A 17,530-nucleotide genomic window follows, 5' to 3' on the forward strand; every position below is an offset into this window, starting at 1 on the left:
ATCCCTACCTTGTGTGTCAACTTGTGTGTATCTGGCCAGCTGCGTCCAGGGATCAGGACAGTGAGACACGTACCTGGCAGCGGCTCTGCTCTGTACAGGCAGAGGTGAGGCCCTCTCGTTGGCGGGCCACCGGCGCTGCCCCGCTCCCCTCCGACCCACATCGAACCCACGCTTTCAGGCAGAGCCCCATCACGCCTCCACACTATAGATGGATTTTTCCCTCTTTCCCGGCGCTGCCTCATTGCTATGCGGTAACGGTGACATGCATCTCGTGAAACCATGACACAGAGATATTATCATGCCATAATGTAGAAATAGCTAACATCAGATCCTGGATTTATGAATGTATATCACTGAGCAGCGAGCATGACACAAGAGCATGAGAGCATTGTGGCCACATCCTCATTCATATGTTAATTGGAAAGCAGGAAACCTGTTTGTGTTAAAATTGTATTCAAGGCATGTAATTACAAACGAATGCCAAATAGCCTGCAAATCCAAACACATTTTTATTATCCTCTCACATATTTTTTCACTGTTGTTTGCTAATGTTTCCATGGCTACCAACGCATCTCTCTGTCACAGGTGAAATGGCTCTTTGTTCTCAGAGGTTTGCTTTCTCCCGCTGCTGACCATCAATCTTGACAAGTGTTATTACAGGAGCTTCTGCTCAGTCTCTCTTAATCTTCTCTTCTTAAATTGTCTCAGCAGATTATAAAATGTTAAGCGCCCCCGGTGAAGGAGTGGCAATCAAGTCACCATTTCAGTCTTAACCTTGGTTTTCGGTGTCACATTTCCAAGTCATGCCCTACATGCTGTAATCGCTATGGGCAGCTTTGAGTTCTGCTTGTTGTGAGGCTTCTCTGATCCAGATTATATTCTGTTCCCAGCAGCTGTTTTGCCTTTCAGGAAAAATAGGTGTAGGGTTGCCTGTATGCAGCTTGCCATGATGGTCGTGGGTTTACTTTTATTCAGTAAGCATAATCCATTGTGCATAATCCCATCATAGGTCATGACATCATAACTACCGGGTATTTTCATACCCGGTAGTTAATCTTTGTCTCTAAAAAAGACTTCTATGATGAACAAAAGAAGCTGTACATTGTTTTAAACGTGACTGAAAGATGACTGTTTTCCCCCATTTTGCATTATGTCTTGTATTCTTCCAACCTTTATTTATGAAGGGAAAGTTTGCTCAGCACACGTGCTCTTTTTCAGAAACACCCTGCTTCATATTCTTACACACATACACACCTTGGATCTGTCCAGTACAACCACAGTTTTCTACTGTTGGCAGCTGAGTAGGTCCACTGGAGCAGATGGGGGTGCCTTGCTCATGGGCACCTCAACATTGTAATTTGATTGAAACAGCTGTATCTTTTATCAGGGAGATTTAATGGGTGTGTTAGGGGATGGTATCCTGCTTGTTAGCACAGATTAGCAAAGGCATTCACCATGTTATCTCTAGTTTTTGGCAAATGTGTGTGGGAAAACATTAATCCCCCATTTCAAACTCAACAAACCCCTCTCTGCCTATAGTTGCAACATTTATCAGTCAGTGTCAAAGTGTCACTTAATGTGATATGGTACTTGTTAAATTAAACCTTGCTTGTTGCCACCAGCAATACACAGTGTCCTTGTGGTTTTTATATGAAAATACACTCATCACACTAAGTTAGGAAATGTGCTGTGCAAAGTGCAAAACTCTTTAAGTTATGCATCGGCAAACACCTTTTCTTAATCATATATAAAGTGAAACAAATCAGTCTCTCTTTTGTCAAGTATGCTGTTTTGATAAAGCATTTTTACATTCTGACAATGCCTGGATGGAAATGGGACAGTGAGTGCTCTGCATAATCAAAATGCAGCTCCCTTTACATTTCATCCTTTTCTTCCTGTAATAATCTTTGGAAGAAACTGTTATTAACCTGAAGAGACCCTGTTCTCGTAAAAGAATATGGAGCCGGAACGTGAAATGACTTAAAGATTAGATTTTATGCCAGGAAGTTGCAGCGGGATAATGCAATATTTGGCTTACCCTTACAGCACGGTGCTTGGGATTCTTGTTTCAATGACCGATTTGATGGAGATGTTGTACCTCAACTTGATTGAATCACATCTCGATAATGCTAGCATGTGGTATGACTACATATCAAGCAGTATTATTCCTCTAATTCCTCAGTCTACTGGAGGTACACTCTGCTCAATATTTCCAGCTTGTCTCACTCTCACCACAACACCTTGGGATTTGACTACTCAGATGCTGAACTGTGGCATTTTACATGCACTTCCAAATTTGGTTATGTTATTCAACTGGCTGGCATTTCCAAAGGTCACAACCTTTACTTGTTCATTTGGTGCCTCCGATGTCAATGTTTCTGTGTTCAACATGAGTTTTTCCGGGGCAGATGTCAGAGGCCTGGGCCTTGTTAGGGCTGCAGAGGGGGCTGATCAGCACTGCCAATTGATTCTTATCAGGCACCCTGTGATCTTTTCTGCCTGTCACTCCCTACTTGATCTCCCAAGCCTAATCGATGCACCTATATACCCAACAGGCTGCGGAATTACAATTCCAGCAGATCTGTGGAGAGAAGTGCTGGTGCTCGCCAAAGACCCGACAACAAGCCCATTGGCACCAGAGTGAATGAAAAACAGCATCCTAAAACAGCTGACCCAATGTTCCTAACTGTCAAGTTAAGAATTCAAAACCTCTCTGTTGTTTGACTGTGGCGAAGCCCTTTACAGTGCACTCTACTGTTTATGTGCCTTTCCAGCAGAGAGCAATCCTGTCCTTCACAGTGTGTATCAAGCCTAGACAGACAGTGAGAATATGACAGCCTTTCCTTTAGCATGAATCACTATCTGGCAGTAAGGAAGGAGGAGTGGAGCGAACTGGTTGGTCAGAGTGGCTGAAGACTGAGAGAGATGAACCACAGTGGCCTCTTTCTATCCTGTTAAAGGAGGCTCTGGGCGCATCCTGCACCCAGGAAGGTTAGGGATTCATCATTGACCAGAAAATTCAAGTGTGTGTGTGTGATCAGGGTGGCTGGCCCAGCGCTGGGCTAAATGGAAGACTAATGGGTAGTGGGAGCAGGCCTGACGGGCTCTGAGGAGCCCTGTTCTCTCTCCCTCCACCTGTCATCCATCACATTTCCAGCTGATACTGGGAGATAGCTGTCCCACACCGGGGGGAGGGGGGCCAAGGGAGCGGGCAGGGGAGCCACCAGCTGGCCGGGGACAGGGACAGGGATGCAGCTACAGCATGCCATTAGGAGCGACTAGCCATTCTCCTCCACAGATTGAGGCAGAGAGGAGCCTGTCTGTTTGGGTCAGGGTGATACCTTCAGCTGTGCTCAGCCTTCCAAGTTACCTAGGCCAAGTTGACATTCTGTGCAACGCCTATAGCATTCAGCCCATGTCATCTCTCAGCTAATTACAAGTTTCAAAATATTCATGAAGTGGCTGTATTTAGTATGCAACACCAGAGGGATGAAAGAGACTAAAATCACTGATAGTATCAGATAAAGCAAATGGAGAAAGCTTAGTGACCATCTTGATTACCATTTCAGCCTAAGTAGCCTCTCTCAATCAGAGGGCTTTGTCTCATTCTCCGTATTAAAGACATAATGCTATTCATAATACAGAGTGGAGATTCGGCTCTTTTTCTTCCAGCGTGAGGGCTTTTGGAGGAACCTTTTCACAAAATGATTGGCTCTTACACCATTACTTTTCCTCTGTGGGACAGAGAGAGGCAGCAAAAAGAGGTTCATACACACACATCACACACACACACAGACACACACACACACACACACACACACACACACCGAGCTGTCCAGTGGAATGGCTTTTCAAAAGTCCTTTTATATCAGCTCAGATTAGAGTTCTTTTAAAACAGATGTCACCTTGAGGGCAAAGAAAAGAGATTATGGATTTTTTTTGATCACCTCTCTACCAGGAGTCCTTTTGCCAAGGCAAAACATCAGGCAAAATGGTCCTCAGATGGAGTAACAATAATCTGAAATGCCATCCCACAAAGATTAGTGTTTACAGTACCATTATGAATAGGAGAGAGGAACAAGTCATCAAAAACCCAGCAGAGAAGAAAATGAGTTGAGTGCAAAATGTAATTTTTGTGGATTGGATGGATGGGAAGGTAAAACTCACATGATGTATGGAAATTGAAGAGATCGGTAACATGGCCGTCAGCATAGGTGGCCTGTAATGCAGATGTACACAAGCACGCGTATCTACACACACACACACACACACACACACACACACACACACACACACACACACACCTGGACAAACTGACCTAGATGGATGTTATAACAGTTAAAGGAATTAAACAGGGGACAGTTTGCCGGAAATTGCCAACATCTACAGTAAAAACTTATGCTGTGGTGTTTCCTCATGTGATTTCCACCACCCACCGGTTTTCACTGGAGTCTAACTCTTTCCCTTCACATATTCCCTCCCTCACTTCTTCCTGGTTCTCAGTGTCATCTTGTATGGCAGTGGCTCTTGACACTTTTGTGTACTGTAGCTGTTAAAATGCAAATTTCATAGGATCCAGCTTTCCTGTTCAGTCGGCAATTTACTGTGTGACGTCCCCATCTCCTTGCTGCTGAGCGGAGGACGTGAGTGTCAGCTATATCCATCCTCCTGAGCCTTGGTAAAATGCCACAATATCTTTTTCACAAACTGCCGCACTACCGCCTCCTGCACAGCATGGAGACCAACACGGTTGCGAGCAACCTGCTCTCGGGTCTCTAATGTTTGAGGCCCTGACAGTGTTTGTGCGTCTTTTGTATGTGTTTAAAGCCGATGGCAGCCCGGGGAAAACCCTGAGCCGCGCTGCTTCCTTACCGCAGACAGAGATAGCTTAAGATATCTTGAGTAAACATTGGGGAGGCGATTTCAAGCCCCTCTACACCGATGTGCAGCAAGATTAAAATTCAAACAAAGTGAGTCTCTGAAGTGCAGGGGGTTGATAGTGCATTCATTTCACAATATTTTGTAATGCTGCTTGAGCATCATGCAGTGTGCTGTGCCGCCTTTAGAGTTTTGGTGTTTTCATACAGGAAAGGTAGAGGAAAACCTACTCTGGATGCACTGCATTGTTTAGACATGTTGTTGTTGATGAGTGTAATCACTATGGAAAAAGGCTAAAGGCTATCAGGGGCGTGATTGTTCATCGTTCATTTTCTGATAGGCTCCCATCTGTTCCTAAAGAGAAGAGTCTATTCTTTGATCTTTCCTTTTGCTCTATGAAGTAGCATCTTATCTTTGCCACTGTATTCACACCCAGGATGCACACGAACAGGGACATGCACACATGTTAAAATGCAACACACACGCAAACACACATGCACACAGTCTAGCACAGCTCCAAGAATACGGTTAACTAATGGCCTCTATCTTTTGAAGTAGGCTGCTGCCACTGCAAAGAATTTCATCAGACATTTCAGCATCTACATCACAGGCGCTTTGTAAACAAGTGTCATTAATTGTCACAATCTCATTAACTCACACAGTGTACGCCAAGTAAACAGCCTTAGCTAAGGTGAAATGAAGCGTACTGCAAATAATGTGCACTTAGCAGTGAGTGGGGACGGTGCGTGTTTGTGCGTTCGCTCGCGTGTTTACAATGGATTGGCTCAAGGTTGCTTACAGACAACAGCTGAGGATCACAGGTGAAAGTTGGAGAGAGAGGATGAGGATGAAGAAGGAAGGAGACGAGAACGTAGGGAGTAAATAAAGAGAGGGAGGAAAGAGGCAGGAAATGAAAAAGCAGGAGAAGGAAGAGATGGAAAAGGGAGAGTGGAACTTCTCCCGATTTTACCACTTTTCCTACTTTCCTTTCCTTTCCTTTCCTCTCCTTTCCTTTCCTTTCCTTTCCTTTCCTTTCCTTTCCTTTCCTTTCCATTCCTCTCCTTTCCTTTCCTTTTCTTCCCTTTCTTCCATCCTTCTCCTCGGCATCGCCCTGACACTGAGTCATCACAGCCGTAGGGAGCGACCGAGCTGCTCGTAAATCAGCCTCTTTATTAACACGCTGCTGTCAATGAAAGAACCAGCCATGAAATAAGTATCAATTAATGCACGTCCTCAATTCACATAGAACATGACATCCACTTACTAACGCCCAGCGCTGACGACTGTCACACACGTTAACCGTTTCCGCCGCGTATGGCAGGAGACTGATGATGAGGGAAGAGAGCAACTCCCTGAGATGTAGGCTAGGGGAAATGTCTGAGCAGCAGAAGAGATGCCTGGCTGACTTCGTGTAGTTGCCTGTAATGATAATGTCAGGAAGTGTTGGCAGTGTAGCCTGGTTTGGTGTTTTTAAAGCTGGTTCCCTCGTGCAATATGTACAGGCAGGTGTGTGTGTGGTCCTTCTGTGTGTGTTGATTGGGTGGTGGGTGGGGGTGGGGTACCTTGTTGTTTTGCTCCACCTTTCCATGTCCTCTGCCATGTCAGACATGGCGTGTAGACCCGTGTCTTCGTCACTGGCTCAGTAAATGCACTGAATAATTCATGAGTCATTATGGTATATGCTACACTGTGGTCATGCCAAGGGAAAATACCGGCCTCTGATGACTGTACTCAAAAGTAGATAATCACTGCAGCGCTGTCGAAGCCCTGAAAGTATAGGTAGAGTGCCAGGAAATGTTGACCTTGTCCATAAAATAGTGAATTTCATGTGCCGCATCGGCTGTTTACGCTTAAAGGGAACATCCACCCCTGGATACTCTTAGACTGTTGCATGTCATCAATCTGTCACGTTCAATGCCTTCCAGGAGTTATTTTGTGCTGAAATGTTGTACTTTACTTTTCTTACTGTACTCACTTTCTCTCAAACTACTTTGTCTACTTCAGTTAGCGATTTCCTACATTTCCCAGAATGCCTTTCGACAACCCCCCCGAGAATGCGCCTGAACTTGTCGCATTCGTCTGGTTGGTTATATGTGTAGGTGGAGAGAGAAATAGCAATAGCATATAAGCAAGAGAGTGAGATTTCCAGTCAAGAAAAAACGCAACACTTCTTGTGGCTGCATTGCATTCTGGTCTATCGAGGCTGCTGTCGGTGGAGAACTTGGTGTTTCTGCCTCTTCTGTGATGGATTTCTCCTTGTATGCTTGTTGAATGTCGGTGCAAAATGGTGAGTCTAGAAAGACGCCCTCGGTTTGATGCTGAGGAACTGACACCAAAACCTGACGTTTACTGTTGATGCTTAGACAGTTGAAAAAAAATTCCGCTGTCAAACTCCATTGTTGCTGTGCTGGGAGTATCTTGCTGTGACGCGTTGTCTCCATTTGGCCAGTTATCCACGTGAAGAAGAACAATACACCACCAAAACAACAAATGCAAGGTACAGGTATTGTGGATTTTTTTTTTTTAAGTTGATTAAGTTTGTGTCAGCTGTGTATTTTAAGAGCTGAGTTGTTGTGGTTGTCAGTTGAAACGAAGCAGAAGTGCCGACGCATGTGACCGACTTCGCCTTGAAAGTCAGATGTTCATGCACATGCAGACGCAACGTGCGCACGCAGACACATCCGAGTCCGTACGGAGTTCTCCTCTCCTTTCACGATGGCACCGTCAAACTGCTCCTGCACCTAGCACTGCAGTGTCTGTGTGTGTGTGTATGTGTGTGTGTGTGTGTGTGTGTGTCTGAGAGAGTGGGGACGTTAAAGTGAGGAACCTGAAAGACATGGGTCTCCAGGAGGGATAGAGGAGAGCCTTTGTGTATACTCCTTAAGAGCCGTGGGGGCTTCTGGTCTGACAGGTCTGTCTATCAGCAGTCCTCAGCCCTCTGACCACATAAACAAGACAAGGACACACTGTACAACCCCCCCCCCCCCCCCCCCCCCCCCCCAACCCCTCCTCCACACACACACACACACACATACACACAAACTTCCCCTGCCCTCCTCAATCCCATGTCACCCGGCCCGTCATAGGCTCTGGCACCTGTCGATCACAGTTGACTAATGTATTGTCCGGTTGCGCAGGCCAAGGGCACCGGCAGTTTCCGGCGATAATTAACTCTGCAGAAGACCTCTGAGGCTGATAATAGGGGTCAGGACACCCAGCGGCAATCTGGGCATCAGGAAAAGAATTGGCCGCCATAGGGAGACCGTGTGATGGGAAATGACACACTGTACTGTAGGGCTGCTGGCGGTGATTATTAAACACTTACTCACCTTTTTTCCTTTTGTGAAGAATGAAGAGAAATTAGAGGTGTGATAGATAGATAGATAGATAGATAGATAGATTGCATCCCATTTCTCTCAGGAGGAAATTCTGACTCCAACTCATGACTCAAATCACAGATCTGTATTATAAACATCACGGATATAACCAAATCTTTTACGGCATCAAAATTGATATAAAAACCCATATGGCGGCACATACGCCGAATGTCATAATGTTCAGATTTCTGAGTGAAGAAAATGTCTCCACACCAACGCAATCACGACACAAACGCAGCCAGCAGTTGGACGACAGCGTTTCAACAAGGCAGGTGCCGCGCTGCAATTTACGAACTGAGCCTTTAACAGGCCGCTTCCCTTCCTCTCACGGTCTCTCCGCCGCGTTGGGCTCTTAGTGGCTCTCTGTGGTTCTGCATGAGTTGAAAAAGTTCTGGCGTTGCATTAGTGGCTGGTGTCTCCTCCTAATCCCATTTGCCTTGTGGTTAGAGACGGGGTGCCAGCCGAGCCACTCAGCTGAAAGAATAGGGAATCCATGCTTTGTAAGAAGCAACTCACTGGCTGGCTTTAATGGATTTTACCTGGTGAGCCTGCAAATTGAATATTTTAGGGCATATTAGCTGCTTCGGAGTAATTGAAGAAAAAGAAAGTGGAATTTTCATCGTGTGAGCATTTGGTAACGGGACGGTGACATACGGGAGATTATAATCTATTTCTTGAGCTGCGGGAGTTGCGATTTGATTCGGCTTTGGCTAAGCCCCGTTCCTCTTGCCTGTGGTTTGGGCTTTTATCTCCCCCATGCCATTTGATGTGCCTTACCACAGCTGCTCTGTACGAACACACGCGCACACACATACACACACACACGCGCACACGCACACATGCCTTTTACACACCTTAGCCCTCCCCGGCTCCTGTCTTGTCTTTCTGTAGGATGTCGAACTTCTTGCTGTGTCATCTCATCGTGCATCTTCTGACGCTGTTATTTACCCCCCCCACCCCCCCCCACCCCCCGATCAGTGTGTTGCTCTCCGCGCGAGGTAGGCGGCTCTCCTTCCTCTGCTTCCTCTGCAAAGGTCAGTGAGTCTTGGATGAAGATGTGTCGATCAGGCGAGAGCCGCAGACCGACAGCTAATTTACATCAAAGCGGCGGTGGGCGAGGAGGCTGGGTTTGTGGAGCGCCCGGGGGCCTCTTGTCTCTTTGTGGAATGTCCACTACTTATCAGGCTTACTGACTCACCGTGTGGAGATACGGCCCTTCAGTCCGCTTCAGTCTGGAGTCTGCCAGACCTGCGGAAAGTGTCAGTGCACTCTCTATATTATGACTTCCCATTTATAAGGCTATTGGGGAGAGGAGAAACAGGAGAAATGAACAAACACCACTGTAGTTTGTCATTTCTAGAGCAGCCTCCTCTGACGACTGTGGCGGCTGATTGGCCCACGCTGCGCTTTGTTCCCCTCTATTCGTTTTCTGCCCTCTTTCCTCTCCTCCTCCTCCTCCCCTCTGCTAGTTTTCTAAACATGGTTTGCATTGATTTATTCTCTTCCACCAATTAAAAGCAATTTTGTGAGCATTAGAGTAAGCCATGCCGGGGGCCGTTTACCGCGGCAGGCTGTTCATTACCTCATTGAGTGTGTGTGTGTGTGTGTGTGTGTGTGAGAGAGAGAGAGAGAGAGAGAGAGAGAGAGAGAGTAGCCATTTGTGTCTGTGTGAACTCCTGGATGCCTCTGTGATGCCTATATCCCTCTGTTTGCGTACACAAGCAGAAGCACGCGTGTGTGTGTGTGTGTGTGTGTGTGTATGTGTGTGTGCGAGTGTGCTTGTGCATTTCCATTCGTGCCCATGTGTATATGAGCAGATGGGTGCTAGTGTGTATCAGAGATTCCCGGCACGTGCGGGGCATTAGTTTTCTGTTCTCAGGCTAAATCCTCATGTTGTTGAAGCGGTGTCAGTCGCCTCTGCTGCCACACAATGCTTATCTTTTACCAACTCCCATACCCTCTTGGGAAAGGGAAGCTACTGGCTGGTGTAAATAACCCTGGGCTCTGACGGAGGGTTAAGACTCGGACGCCGCGCTGAATACCAAGCGTCACCCGGGAAGGACCCAGAGCCCCAGCACCCACCCAGTCCTCCCCACCCTGCAGGGCGCGACGCCACTATGCCGGTCCTCACATCATCTGCGGATACGGATCTCTATTTGTCAGCGACTATGACCGGTTCTGTGACTGACCATCCGTCCTCTTGATGGACACATATGCTGCATTCATATTGTGGTGATTTACTGTAGACAGAAAAGCCGATGCTCGTTGATTCCAATAACAGAACAATGGTAAACTCCACCAACGCTGGTGTTGAGTGCCGCCTGTAACGCAACTTCAGGTGGAACTCGGTGACAGAAGTTGAATTTTGCCCAACTTAAAGACAAACCACATGTTGAAAAGTCTTTCATAATGGATACACATGCTTCCGTTTGTCGTCCTGCTCCTTCTGCTCGTCTCCTCTTCCAGTGATGATAGAGTGGTGAATAAGCAAGAGCTTTCTGCTTCTGACTGTCCATTTTTGAGTCCGGGAGAAAAAGACGTTCTGCCAAATTGTGGTTTGGCTGAGCTACTCAATTGCAGTGGGAATAATATTTCAGAATTTCTGCAAATATAAGCTATTAGAAATTTTGAAATGAAATATTGAACATTTGTAAGTGTTTATTGTATCAAAGTACATGGAATGTTCGTGCCTCTTGTTCGTAGAAATGATCTTGGCAATGAGAAGCCAGTTTATTGTTATAGTTGACTGACATCCCACGATGCCAAGCTTTTTTTCAGCCAGTATGTGAATGCAGCAACACTAGACGACAGGCTGAATAACACTCAACTTGCCATTGCAAGCTTATTTAAAACAATGTGGCTCTCCAGGAAATCCTCTGAGGACACAAAGGACTCTCACCCCGGTCGCCTTATTTGTCTGTGATGGTTTGATGAGGGCTAAACCTGATTAAAATCACCTGATAAGCATGCAGCCCTTTGACTCTGACCAGCAAACTACATGAAACCCGAGATGAGACATCAACATGAGAGCGGCAGAGCTGGAGCCTTCAATATAGCTTTCCATTTACTAACCATTTCCTCTGGGCGCACAACTATTTATTCCCCCATTTTCTCAAAAGTGGAAATGAAATGAAAGAGAGGGAAAAAAAAAAAGAAAAACAAGTGCGCGGTTAAATCTCTCTTGCTACAGGCAACGTTGTGGCATTATCTCCTCGTCACAGCTTAACGGAGGCCTGCTCCTGTGAGCGCGCGCGTGTGTGTGTGTGTGTTTGAGTGCGCGTGCGTAAGTCATGCGTGCGTGTGTGTGTGAATGTGCGTGTGTGCACCTATGTATGTGCCTGCGTGCGCGCATGTGTTTTGAGAGGGGCTGCTGTTGTGCTATAAATGATAGGCATGTTTACCCACACACACACACGTTCGTCTACAGATTAGCCTCCGGCTGCCTGCCTGCCCCCAGGAATCAGTGGAAATCCACGCGTCCCAGCAGCCTTTGCTGAGCCCTACTACCTGCTCACTCTAAATCAGCTCCTCTCAAATACAGTGACACTTTAATATCCTCCAACCAGGGATGATACTGCAATTTACAGGATAGAGGAGCTGTTGGATTAATCCTCTATGGAAATCAGAAACACTGCAAATCACTCGCTAACAGCAGTCAATCATTTCCCATTAATAAGGATGAGGGATTCTTGTTGAGTTTGTTTGTTGAGTCCCGTTTGATTGAAACCCCATCTGTCTCATGGAACAACAGAGGAAAGGCTGTGCAAATATGTTATAAATATCTTCCAATATTATTATAGTTTGATATTATAGAGTATTATTGACTGCGTTCATATTTCTCGCTGCTGCTCCCATCTCGCCGTGTTTTCACCCGCTCGCTGCGCTCCTGAATGTCGCGGAAATCCAATTAGGTGGACACATTCTCCAGGAACCGCGCGAAAAAGAAGCTCACGCCACGATAGCAATCATATGAATTCTTCATATGGGATTTGCGACGCTCCCCTCTCTTTGCTCACACCGTGTCTACACAAAAGATGGTGTAATTGGCAAACATATCCATACAAAACAGTTTCCCCCCCCCCCCCTCCTCTTTTATGGCCACTCAGCAGAACAACAGGCGCGGCTCCTGTAATCTCCGCCGCGTGATTCAGAAATGAAAAGCCAATGAAATGTCTCCCCCTGGCATGCGGGGGAAATGACTGCTAGGTATAGAGGATGCTGCCGGCACTTAGTGACTCCATTGACACCGACGCATGAGCAAAAGGGCTGCAAAAAGTTCCCCCCCCGCCGTGTCATTGTCACATTCGTATTGAGGCTCTCTCGTTTTTACCAAGTCGCTTTTTTTTTCGTTGACCGTGGCACTTCGTGTCACTCCGGGTAAAATGCTTTAAAAAAAAAAACGCCCGCCTATATAATAAATGCAAATATTGACATGGGCACAGGTCAGGAATCCTAAATGCTTTCTTATCATTCGTGTTGACATTGTGATGGTTAAAAGACGGAACAAATGAATAATGCAGAGGGGGGAAAAAGGCTGATGCGGGGCTGATAGAGCGGCCCGTCCTGGAGGATATTGTGTTTACATGACCATGCTGAGGTGCTGCTGACAGCCAGCAGACAGCCGAGTCTGTCCCGCCTCATGCTCTTGTATTAGGGCTTTCATAAAGGGATTCAAAGTGCTGTTTCAGTGCATTACCCCCCCCCCCCCTCCCATGAAATGCTTGAGCTGCTGTCGTCCTATTAACATTTTATGATGACTTTAAACTGTTTACGAAAGGAAAACAAAAGCATCCAGCCCGGCGTTCGTACAAACGGTGGTTATTTTTGGTCTCTCGCAGCCTATAGTATCGAAGCATCTGTTTTCCTTTCCTGTTGAATGGTCGGGATGAGCAGCACGACAGATTGATTTAAGTAGCTGCCGAGTGCACAGTCACGCTCTGTGCCTGCAAACACACTGATTCAGTCACTCAGCCTCCTCCCCCGACCTTGTCTCTTGCTCTTTCTCTGTCTCTCTTCTTTTCTGTCTTTTTTGCTTTCTTTCTTTCTTTCTTTCTTTCTCTATCGGAAAAGGGAAAAAAAAAAAATCGAGGGACCTCTATCTCTCATTGCAAACGCACTCACATACACGCATAAGCGCACAGGCACAGTCTCTGCTGCTCGGTGGCGTCTAAGAGCTGGGAGGGAGGGGTGGTGGGGTGAAGCCATCAGTAATACCGGTGTTCTAAAGGAGAGATGACCCCACACACACACACGCACGCACACATGACATACAGTTACTGTAAAAATACTCTGTTAGGGGAATGAACTTTATGTTTAGTTTTTTTTTTTAGAGAGTTTGCAAAACTTTCCATGTCTTGCTGTATGTTGCTGAAATAAAATAAGTCTGAGATATTGTTTTGATTTGTCACTTTGGGATTGGAGTGTGGGTGTTTCGCCTGATTTATTATTTGTGTGTGTGTGCAAGTCTTGGGTGTGTGTGTGTGTGTGTGTGTGTGTTGTTGATGTCTCATCTGATGTTGCAGCGGTTACGGTCCACAAGGCAGCAGATTCGTAGATGAGCACGGTGCTTTACAAGACTATCCGGCACTGCTTCCATTAGCCACCGACCACAAACCATCACAGAGTGCCCCCCCCCCCCCCCCCCCCCACACACACACACACACACACACACACACACACACACACACACACACACACACACACCCGCTGTCTCTCCGCCATTTCCCTCACGCTGCAGCCTCTCTTTTACCCTCTGTTCCCTGCTGAGGCGTCGCGTTCCCCCACACACTGTTTATGTAGGCGGGGGACAGCCCAGTAAAAACAGGAACCGTGCCGCCTTCCGGGAGCCGCTTGATTGAAGACGCACATGTGTACTCGCAGGAGTCGGGCGGAGAGAAAATGGTCGGAGTAGGTCACCGCCCCCGTTAGGCGCGGCGGGAGCGGGGAGCGGCCAGACAGAGCCAGATGGAAGGAGGCCGGGGGGAGGAGAACCAGAAGGCAGGCCGGGGCCGAAGGACATGGACCACCGGCTGGGGACTCCCGTCATCGTTCGGCTTTCCACCTTATTGGATTTCCCCTGAAAATGTTTATTTCTTTCAGTGCCCCACCGAGAAGCAGCTCCCCTACTTATCTCATCATTATTTATTGAGGGAGCCCCCCGAGGAGTCCAAGCATACAATCAGGTCTGAGGGAGGAAGGGTGGCAGAGTGAGAGAGAGAGAGAGAGAGAGAGTAGAGACAAAAGAAAGAGAAGCTAGGATATAGTTGCAGGGCAGCGTTCTTCACTGTATCTGAGAAAGGGGCATGGTGACATGAATTGGTATTAGAATTGGGAATGGATCACTCTGTGCTCTCTGATTGCCTCTGGACTACCTGCATGCACCTCTCTTTGTTCAGCTCTGTTTGGCTCAGACTTACTACTGTGCCAATGAAGGCCTGTCAGTTTCTCTTGTGTCTGCTGACACTTTTGAAGAGTTGCATCTTGTGTACCTTTATACTGTCAGCTAAACGGCACTGCCTTTTCACAGTGCACCCTTCTTCCCTCCGTGGACCGCTGTCTCTTTACTTCCCCTCTAGTTGTGTAATACTTGGTATTCAGAACATTCAGTCTCGATTGTAGCTCAATGAGTTCACAGGAGACCCATTCAGAGACGGTGGAGAGCCCAGGTGCATTTATATAAAGTGTTCCCTCCTCCTTCATTTTCAGGGGAGCGTCAGCCTGTCTAACTTTGATGGGGAGTTCTACCCAATTGTTGTCTGGGAGTGTCTGACGCGCCCTTGACTTCACTCTTTATTTGGGCCCTGGATCCCCATACAACAGTGTGATTCGCATTTTCGCTGCGGGAAATATACACACAACACTGAGAGATTTTGAGAAGCTTATAAAGGTAGTACCATTGTCCAATGCTTAAATCATACATTGGGACCATTTTGGGACCACAGGGCTTGTGTTATTGTCATGAGACTGTTTTTATATCATGTTATGAGTTTGACTGACAACGGACTTTGCTCAATATTAGTTCTCATGTAAAGTATGGGAGTAGTTTAGTAGGTTTTTCAAAGAGTTACACCATTTGAAAACATATATTTCCAGGGGAAGGTTACAGCAGGAATCTAATAGCCAGCAGTGCTCGACTGGAGGTTAACCTGCAGGAGACTCCTTGGGTGGCTGGTTACAAGGCCATATTGACCATTAAGTCAATAAAAGGCACTTCAAGCATACTCCAACAACTGCTCTCTGAGCATGGATATGGTCGACAGGGTAATGACCTGTACTCCTGTGAGACTCGGCTGTGTCTAGAACATCCTAAAGCCTCATTGGAAACCGCTGCTAAGACATCCTGATCATTGAAGTGTAAAGAAGCCGGAAGCAAGATCCTGCTGCTCACATTTGGAGAGAGGAAGGCTGTCCACGAGCTTTTTCATGTTTTTGTGTAACAGTTGTATAAGTTATGGTAACTGGTCGCTGCCAGGAAGCTTGTCTTCAGCACTTCATTTCACTCTGACTTGAGCCGTGGACCTTCAGCTCACTGCTGCCTGATCAGTAAAGTTGAATATGCGCTGTCTTGTCTGATCTGCCACTTAAAGGAAAAACCCACCTTTGCATACTCTTACACTGTTAGATGTCATCAATTTGTGATGTTCAGTGCGTTCGAGGGGTTATGTGTGACATTTTGTAATGTACTTTTGTGGTGTACCCACTTTCCCTCAACCTGCCTCATCTACTTCTACCTAAGTTAGTGATTTCCTATATTTCCCAGAATGGCTTTCGTCAATCCCCAGAAAACAGGCATGACCTTGTTGCATTCAATCAAAGGTGGGCGTATGGACATATAAATATAGCTGGCTGCTAACTAGTTTGTGAACACTGGGGCTTTTCTAAGATTGCGGCCCCTTACTGCCCCTTACTCAAAACGTCTTGTGGTTGCATTGCATGGTTTATTGAGGCTACTGTCAGTGCAGAAATTGGTGTTTCTGCCTCTTCTATGATGGATTTCTCCCTGCGTGATTGTTGAATGTTGGTGCTAAATGGTGAGTCTAGACTGATACCAAACCCTGATGTTTACCACTGATGTTTTAGATAGATTTTTACAATAGAATAGAACCGCAGTGCAGTTGAGCTGCATCGTGGTTTTACATTGTTACAAGGTTTGGCCAGTTATCAGCATGAAAAATGCACCACCAAACAACAAAGTGGGCCCAGAAATGCAACGTACATTGCCAATAGCTGTGTTTTTTAAGTGTTTTAGGGTGAATTTTTACATTAAAGAGATTCCAATTCAAATGGCGAAGTAGGCTTATGTCAACTCAGGAGTGAGTGTACACAGAGAGGTTATGTTATGCAGGATCAATGATGTTGCAGTTGCTGTCATCCTACTGTTGACTTACCCCAAGTGTGGATCTCCATAATGATTTCTTGAAGGAAAGAACAGCTTGTTATCATATATTTACATTACAGTAGCGTACCCCTCCTATTTTAGCATACTCTCTTTCTTGAGAAAGGGAAAAGATCTGTTAGCATTTATTTACATTTCTGTAACATTCCCCTATTCTACTCTTCCTTTCCCCCTGTAGGTCTGAGACTAAACGTGTGACGGTGGGACAGAACTCTACCAGCTATAAACGGCTATAGGCCTTTGCCCGTCCGCACACACATAATAGAGAGGGAAGCAGCTGGCAAAGAGACATCAAATCATCTTAGAAGTACCTTACGAACACACAAATGCAATTACACACACACACACACACACACATATTCAGAATGACCCTTTGCTGTAGTGTTTCTCTCCATTCCTATAGAGACGGGAAGCACACCAGCTGTCATATTACCCATGTTGCCTTTCAGTCAGGCTACACCCCTCTGTCACATCATAATAAGACATCACATCAAAGCAGCAGGCTTGACTGAGAGGGCAGATATATTCATCGGCATGCATAGAGGCAATCACATAGTGCATGTCAAAGTGTGACAACCAGTTCACACTCCTATCTTTGCTTTCATCCACCAACCTCGTACAGATTTAATAGGGAAAGTGATTTGGCCTTCTGTTATAATTTAGTCGCCCCTTCAATACTGGAACTTTTCTGTCACCCTCAGACAAAATCACACAGGCCTTTGAACGTGAGTCTAAATCTATTTTATGTCAACATACGATCACTCTCTGTGCAGTGAATATACTGTAAAATATGGGTTACTTTTGAGTGAAATTTTCATTTCCAGTTTGTACTTATTCCTGCGAACATTTTCCCCCTTTGTAGTCCACTGAGCCAAGGACA

At 46.2% G+C, this 17,530-nt stretch overlaps 1 protein-coding gene across 1 annotated transcript in view; it reads left to right on the plus strand.

Annotated features, from left to right (window-relative positions):
• LOC139640835 (transmembrane protein 132C) overlaps positions 1–17,530 on the plus strand; it is an 89,510-nt gene that overhangs the window by 15,486 nt on the left and 56,494 nt on the right. The window lies entirely within an intron of this gene.

This window comes from Centroberyx affinis, unplaced genomic scaffold (assembly GCF_046629955.1).
Source record: "Centroberyx affinis isolate AG114_WGS23_722 - 3 ecotype Tasmania unplaced genomic scaffold, CSIRO-AGI_Caff_v1 ptg000297l_1, whole genome shotgun sequence".
In the NCBI taxonomy this organism is placed as follows: domain Eukaryota; kingdom Metazoa; phylum Chordata; class Actinopteri; order Beryciformes; family Berycidae; genus Centroberyx; species Centroberyx affinis.